Raw genomic sequence first — 9,151 nt, 5'->3', positions numbered from 1 at the left:
ATGGATGATAATCCGACTGAATGTGAAGTCAGACATTGTATGCGGGCGTAATACGAAAGCGCGCGCGGTACGCTCGCTGTGCTGACTGTGCAAAAGATTTAAGTGTAACGCAATAAGAGAGTGAAAACATAATGACATTAATAACGAAAGATTGACTGCTTCATATCGAATCCATGTTTCACACTGAAATTAACCTTTTTTTTTTTTCTCTCATGGCACAGATTAATCGCGTGCACAACAAATCATGACTCAAAACAAATTCAGCGATTCAAATGGATAATGGAAATTTTTTCTCGTCTTCGAATGGAGTCAAATTTAAGGCGAACAATTTCCAATATTCGAAAAATATTCGCTTTTTCATATCGATCTTTAAATCTTCTCTTCATGTTCAAAATACGTCTTTTTCCGCTTTGAATTTGACTGTCGAAAATTCAATTGTCTGCTTCACACCGTACGTGAATCAATGAGGATGCAAAAAGTTAGTTAGAAACAAGTTTCGAATGCCTTTGGGAAACTGTAACCATTCGTTTGGCTTTTGGCACATTAGAAAGCCAAATTGCACGAATAATTAGATTACCGTCAAATTGTTCGAAATGAACGATTGCGGGTGAGAGCTCGTTGAACAATTTTGAATGCACTTAGTATGCAATGGAATCGAGATAAAAGCAAAAACTTTGTACTCATCACATCTTTCTTCCCAAATATCGATGGAGAAATGTTTTAAAATCGAAGCGATTGAAATGGACTCTTTCGATTTTGCACACCTTTGAAATATTTTGAATGTATTTTCAAACAAATTCTAGGCTCAATTTCAGTGCAAATATAGAAATTTTGATTGAAAAAGTAGAAAATTTCTGTTTCCAATCTGCTTCAACGTAGTGGCTTCTGATGCCTTAAATAGTAATTTCCATGGTATTTTACACAATTCGGTAACACCGATTTATAGTTTTTCAGCTGATTTTTTCTCATCACATTTCCACGATCCCAAAACCCATGAAAACATTTTGTAGAACAATATCTCAAAATTGTTAAGCACATTTTTAAGCTTTAGCAGTCGCTTTTTCTCTGATGAAGCTAAGATAGATGAATATTCAAATCTTGGCGAATTTGCCGAAATGTCTTCGGGTAGGGCGATTTCAATTGTAGATTTTATGTAGTTTAATGTAGTGTATTTACTTTTTTTATGTAGGAACAATTTTTTTGAGTAATCGGCTATCGAAAAACCGCTCCAACATAAAAAAAGTAAATACACTACATTAAACTACATAAAATCTACAATTTAAATCGCCCTACCCGAAGACATTTCGGCAAATTTGCCAAGATTTGAATATTCATCTGCTAAGATACTGCCAGTTCCAAGATTTTTTCCTTCATCAAACTGAATTTTGGATTTTATTTTGATTCTGTATATCAATTATCGATACGGTGGTTTTCTACCGCATGAAATTATCGCTCAACAAGATCTAGATCGGTTTTGCCATGGTTTTCCGGACCAAATCGCTGGTATTTAAAGTCATTTCATGAATGTCATCCCCCCTTGTAATTTAATTGTCTCTTTGCTTGAGACGCACCATGGGAGGAATTTATACCGTATTGGGCATCTGATCAGCATGTTCACAGCTCGCTGTGAGCACATATTGGCATAAATGTAGGCTTCGTAATAAATAAATAAATAAATAGAATACAAAAGTATGAGAGCAAAGCTCCATGTTTTCGTTCTTCAAAGCAAAGTGTCATTGGACGTTTTCGAAAAATGTCTATTCCGTCAAATTCAATGTGATTTGAACTTCAGTTCGATTGCACCGAAAAACGAAAGCTTTTTGTGGCGCAAATACTTGTGGTGCACACTAATACCACCTATTGTCAAATTCCAGCAAGTTCTTCCCTTGAACAAAATCCGTTTGGATCTGACTAAATCGCACATCAAGCAATTTGTACACATCTTGACATCGAATGCGATTATGATAACGTTGTGGGGTTTGTTGGTCAGTTAACATGATTATACAAATTATGTATGAATTGAGTGAGTTCTGCAGATAGAAATCATTGCATTGACTACGTCATTTTCAGCACCAGGAAAACCGTTTCTTATTCCAATTCAAATGAAGATTGAAATGGTCCACAGTTGATTCCAAAAAGAGATAAATTTGATTCAGTACGAAAATCCTTTATTTTATTCGCTCGAATGTGCACATTAACGGTGAATTACATTTGGAACATGATCTTCTTTATGTTATCCACTGAAATCAGTAAGAATTAATTTACAATAGTAAGCGAATACCTAAAGTAATTGCTGGACGCTTATAAGAAGTGTCCAACTGTCCACTGTATCCTCGCATATGATGTTTCCGTGCGTTTTATATAGTGAGATTGATTTTGATTATGTGAGTGAGATAGCATGAGGTTTCGACGTTCGAGAGAATGGGAATTTTGGAGCTGGTGGAATGATGGCTCAATGGGAAGCCATCGGTTTTCATTCATATGGATTTGAGGGCAATGGTCACATTATATTCGACGAATTCTGCTCGAAAGTGTTACCATATAAACCAATGCAATTCCAGCGGCACTCCGGAGCTTTCATACAAACTTCCCATTCGACAGTCCAACAAAGGCGAAAATCAAAAGAAAAATTAATTTTTTTTCGATTCTAATAGGGCAATGAAGTCTCTCCTAAGCAATTTTTGGCCACACAATTTTTGGTTGAAACTTCTGCGGAGTTATTTATACCGTTGAATAGATATTGACACCAACTAAAAGTTTCTGAATTTTGTTATCTCTTCAAGAAATTTTTTGTTGGCCAATTTTACAAAGTGTTGATTTTTGGCCATCTGAATATTTGTAGTCATGATTGGTCCACTCCGTAAATTTCTTCAAAAAAGTCGGAATATTATGACAGAAGTCACAATATTTGAAGTAAAATGTTGACAATTTATTTAGATATCATCACAAATGTCAATAAAATACAAAAAACACCCTAAAACAACTTCAATGATGACTTTTACCTTTGCAAGAGCCAATTTGTTAAAATGAACAACGTTGAATTACCATTTTTCATACTTTCATTTTAGAATCGTTTGGCTTGCACTCAAAAAAACATTCGACTACTTTGAGAATCGATTTTTTATGGTTTTCGGGTAAGACGCAGCCAATAAAAATGTCGCTATTTTGACTTCGATTTCATAGAAATCCGTGAAGTGGTCCAATCATGAATACATTGCCCAACAGTATTTTGTGTCCAATCCATTAGTCATAAGAATATGCATTCCTTATCACGTAATTTGCATTCGATGATAAATTCATGTGACGCCTCTGAGAAATATTGCATGACATAGTGCCCCACAAAAATTGTTTAATTCAACTTGAGAAAAATATTTCCAGTAAAAGTAGTACATGAATTATTTACAATATCCAAGTGTCGTTCATTCAGAAAATATTTTTCGGTGGACACTTTTCTAGATAATCAATGATCTCGGGACTATTCAATAAATTTATTGAATATAAAGTCAAACTTGCAGCACTAGGCTGCTTTTGTCATTCGCTCCTATTGTCGACGGCCGTGATAAGAATGTTATGATACGATCAATACACTGGTTGGTTTCAATAGTGTTTATTAACTAGTATGGTAGCAAGAAGAATGTCACTATTAGGCGAATACGTCCCAAATACATTCAATTAAAACCTAGAGTGATTTGAATCACAAATGTTGGAATATTCTTGAATTCGAGGAATAGTTGAAAAGAATAAGTTCAATAAAATGGGTTATTGTTTCATTCAACGAGTAATGAGTGGATATCAAAAGCTCCTATGCACCAGCACGTTATATAGAAGCTATAAAAGAGCATCAAATACTGAATAATAACCGAAGTTGGTTAGAAAAATATTGTATAAATAGGCCTATTCGGTTCTCAATATAGTCAGTTGTTGTTCAAAAAACAACCGAGTCGCTCTAACTTGGCATCAATAAAGTGGTCACGGTATCGCTAGCTGTAAGCAATTGGAATTGAGAACAAATAGAATTGAGAATCTATCATTCCCAAAGTTTGTACAAATTAAATTTCAAACAGTTCACCGTTTTTCAACATCCAATTTCAAAGTGCAAAGTGAAGAGAAAATATACACAATTTACATATAACCAACGCAACCACATATTCTTACAATTTTGAAAACAATTGCGAAAGAGAAATGATTAAGAAAATATTGTTTTTCTTATGCTACTTTTTTGTGGTAGCTCATAGTAAGAGGTATCACGATGATGAAGAGTGTACGGAGTCGGAATTGAATTTGTACGGCGAAGGTGATCAATTTATTGGAACTGGTTTTTCGTACTCTATTGATGGCAAACAATATCTGTATGAGCAATTGAATAATAAGTCATGGAGTATTCGGGAATTATCAGCCGGTGGAACGATGGGCGTGGAAAAAGGACGTGGTGAATTGGATCTCTTTTATGAAGTTCAATTTCCATTTTCCATTGGTGGAAAACAGTACTTTTTTGCACATAGTAAAAATGGGAAATTTAAATGGACTATTCGGGAATTATTATCCGAAGGAAAGATGGGTGTAGAGACAGATAAGAGTAACTGGACCCAGTTTTTCGAAACTATGTTTCCATATATTATTGACGGCCATGTATATTTCTATGTATCTAATAACAAGGAAAGGGATGTATGGGAACTATTGTCTGGAGGAAAGTTAGGCAAAAATATAGAGAAATACTCTTCGGGTGGTTCAAAAGTTGCTTCTCCATTTTATATTGATGGGAAACTATATTATTATTATCAATACACGAATGGTAAGCACTGGTTTATTCAAGAAATATCACCCAATGCGGCTCCAGGCGATCCAACTGACGGAAATAAGTGGAACAAATTCTATGAGGTCCAATTTCCATTTTCTATTGATGGAAAACAATATTTCTATGCCCATACCAAGGCTGGTGCTTGGTTTATTCGAGAATTATCACGTAATGGAAAGATGGGCAAAGTAAGAGATCGTGGTAACTGGATTGATCCTTACCTATTACAATTTCCATTTGCCATCAAAGGTAAACAATATTTTTATGCCAGAAGTACCGAAACTGGTTCTTGGTTCATTCGAGAGATATTAGCTAATGGAAAGATGGGCGAGGAAACTGATTATGATTTTAAACCCTATGACCTGTAATTTTCAAACGAAAACTGATTTTTGCAAACAACGAAGATGAAAATCCAACCAGAAAACAAAATAATGTTTAAAAAAATGTTTTTATTCTATTTTCTCCTTTTTGTAGCACATTGTTAATATTTCACTGCACATAAATTTGTTTTTCTTCCAATGTTATTTCACTATCTATGTTATTTTATCACATTTATTGCAATAAAGATGATGATAAAAACGCACACTAATATTATCTTGTTCCGATTTCCAATTGACTTATTTATTATATAGTCAATGACACCCTACTAACACACAAAGATTGGCAAAAATGACAAGATATTACAAAAAATATCCACATAACATCATGAACAATATGTTTTTAGAATAAAAAAAACCATTTGAAAACGTTTCTTTCTTCTAACGCAAGAAAAGTACAAAATTTAGTTTATGCTCTTGGTTTGCCCTTTATTCGGTGGAAGAAACACCAAATTTCAGTAGGCGTCAGACCAAAAATTCATGGTAAAATTCCTCTCAGAACGTAAAGTTAACTTATCCTCAGAAAGTTTTTGAAGAGCCGAAAAAGTTCTTCAATTTAGAGAATTGAGTCCGGGGCGTGGAAACGAAACTTCAAACGTATACTACGCGCCCAACGTAGTGAACGCAAGTATATTTTGACAGCGGATCTAGTACTAGGGGAATTTAACTCTTACGAGTTCAGCATGTTTTCTGCCAGTTTGCTTGATTCGCGGAAGTTCGACGCGTTCGTTGTACGTACTGACGCGCACGGTCACAAGTTTACACAAGTTTGTTTATGGTTTTGCGCGTTTTTCAAGTTGTTATTTGACAACCAAAACGCGTTTCAAACTAAAAATTGCTTGTTTACGTGTATAAAGATTTTTCACATCCTTTCCAAAAGTTGAAAGATTTATATAATTATAAAATGGACAAAGGAAATATTTTTAAAGAGCTGGAGAAAGTGTTGGAAAAGTTAATCCAGATATAATAAATGGAACGACTGATGTGTGCGCGTCGTCCAGCTTCAAGTTTGCACACGAACTCGCGCGCGTTCGCGCATGTTGTTTTAATACGGAACTTGTCAACTGAGTGGAATCATGCAAGTTCTCTGGTGAATGTAACAATTTCGTGCGCGTTTATATCATTTTTTTACAAGTTTTCACGTAGTTAAATCCCCCTAGATCTAGTACTACAAATTCGACCTTGTAAATTCTACCTTGCAAAGTACAGCACTTTTTTAGCATTTGTGCTACATAGTGAAATTCAGTTCTATACACGGAACACGACAACACAACAATTTTCAAGTTCAAATTTCAATTACACGCATTGAAAGTTTGATTCGATAGCGTTTAATTCAAATTTGAATTTAAAAATATTATGTCGTCATGTACCGTGTATATATTTGAATTTAGTAGCACATATTCTACACATGTAAACTATACTTTACAAAGTGGAATTTGAGGGAAAATAATTATGGAAAATGGCAAATTCTTGTTTTTAATATATAAAATACATCTTTATATGCGTAACAAGTGCAATGCCTTGCTACATACGCTGTATTATATACTATGTAGCTGAAGTTCACTATGTAGTATACATACTGCACATGTAAACTATACTTTACAAGGTAGAATTTCTGATTTTTCAATGGAGAGTTTCCTCAATTTTTCTCTTATACTGGACTCGAATAGCTTATCCGATTGTGTTGGAATTGCTCTTGGCTACTGCCATGAGCAAAGAAGCATTGATTCCTGGATTTTTCGTTCACTCATTTCACTTCAAATTCAGTTGATTTCCCTTCTTTGTAGAGATGATAACAATCATTTTACAAAGAACTACAAGGAAAATCAAGTGCCAATATATATTGGTTTTGATGGCCTTGTTTGGGTAGAGTCGAGATTGAAGTGAAATGAGTGAATGAAAAATCCAGGAATCAATGAATAGAAATGGGCTCAAAAAAGACAGAACTTCTTCGAAAATCGCTACCAAATGCGGAACTTTTCTTTACTCACGACAGTTGCCAGATACAATTCCAATACAATCGGACAATCTATTCGAGTACTTCCCAAAAAAAAATTTTTGGTCCAATTTCAAAAATCAGTGAAAAATTGAAGATTTCATTCTGCAACTATGCTTTTCTTCCGATATAACTGCTATTTGGATATTGGAATTTTATTTTTGTATCACAAAAGTTATCTATGCCAAATTCCAAGTAAATTGGATGAAAAATTGATCATTTTTACTTGTAAAGTATAGTTTACAATACAATGCATCGAGCGTCATGGTATACTTAATCAGTTTATTTATATTTCCGTACAGACTTTGAAAACTTCTATTCCAGTAAACAGTAGAATGTATTCAGATTGGGATTTGTTCGACAAAGTTTCATTTTTAATTTTTACGGCACATATGTTTATGGAAAACAACTCCCGACAAAACGTGATAAAATAAACCTCACTTCAATTTTATTTTGATTGTTCAAAATGTCAAAAATATGAACAATAATTAAATAAAAATGGTGGCAAATGCTAATTGTACTAGTTTCAATCAGTTTATTCTAGTACGTTATATACTGGGAGATCAACAAAACATGCTGTGTAGCAATGCTAAACGTAAAATCACGCAAAATTGAACATTCATTTAACATTTCATTCAATTTATTTGGATAATTTTTATATAGGAAATGAAGTTTCTAGACATGGGTTTTAATGGCCTAGTTTGAGTAGAATTTACAATGGCGTGAGAAAACAAATTGGAAAATCCAGGAATCATTGAACGGAAAAGTGGTAAAAAGTCATAGAACTTATCTTAACGAGTTTTAGATTCAAATAATGTTCATTGAAAAAGGAATTTGAAAAAAAAAACATTTGAAAAAAATGCGAAATTATTATTCAAAAACATTTACAGGAAATCATAAAGCAACTGAAGATATTTTTCATTTTTGTTGGGAAACGTAATAGATCGTAATTGATACTACGTGGGGCGCGTAGTTACTTGTGGCAGCACACAGAACATAACTACGCGTTTCTGGGCCCCGATCGAGTCGAAACTGTTCCGAAATTCTTGATGAGTCAGAACCCATCTACAACTGTACACTGTACAGTGAATATTCAGAGGAGTCAATTTAAGAAAAACAAAAACCATTTTTTGTACACAATTCAATTAAAAATCATCTTTAAAAATAAATATAAAAAAAGTAATCACATTGTTCACACAGTTGTTGCACTTTCCACAGAGAAATGTGCAAAGATAAATATGTATCGTATATAATAGATTTTAGTTCAAAGACACTTGACATATGTACAAAATTCGCTTTCATGTGATTCGAAGATAGTCTGTGGTAACTCGTCCCAAGCTGATTAAGCGTGTAAAATCCAAGGATTCAGTGGTTCATGCATATTTGAAGCATCTTGATTGAACTATATTCCGTGGTTGAATTTTGCGAAGCTCTCACTCATTTCTTCACTATTTGATATCACAATCAGAATGTGATATACAGTTGTTTCATTTTCAATATGTTAATATAGATTATTTCAAATAGTTTCGCCATCTAGAAGTGAAAGACTGAGGGAGATACGCATTGAAATCAGAAACTGAAATAGCGATAGAGAAAATATCAGACGAAATGAATCTGAGTGATGTTGATTTTTTGAACAATTTAAAAAATGTCAGAAGTTTCATAAGCACACAAAGAGAACTGTAAAAAATATAGCTAAAATGCATCGGAATGTATTTCACAGTGCATCTCTCGCATTTCAGTGTACATTTCAAACAATCTGCCAAAATGTTTGACGAATAAATATTTGATGAGTAGAACAAGTGTTAGTAAATGGCTGTATCACTCCTTGCAAAATAATCATAGATTTGACCAACAAATACACACCTGTTGAATGGAAGTAAATATTTCATGGGTATTTGATAGAAAAATTCGGAAAAATCGGCGATTTGGAGTTAGAGTGGGAGAGAGAGAGAGAGAGAGAGAGAGAGAGAGAGAGAGAGA

This window comes from Sitodiplosis mosellana, unplaced genomic scaffold (assembly GCF_009176505.1).
Source record: "Sitodiplosis mosellana isolate CC-2019 unplaced genomic scaffold, AAFC_SMos_1.0 Smas_scaffold_6170, whole genome shotgun sequence".
In the NCBI taxonomy this organism is placed as follows: Eukaryota; Metazoa; Arthropoda; class Insecta; order Diptera; family Cecidomyiidae; genus Sitodiplosis; species Sitodiplosis mosellana.
The sequence above is the reverse complement of the archived record's forward strand: the minus strand, read 5'-3'. Positions refer to the sequence as shown.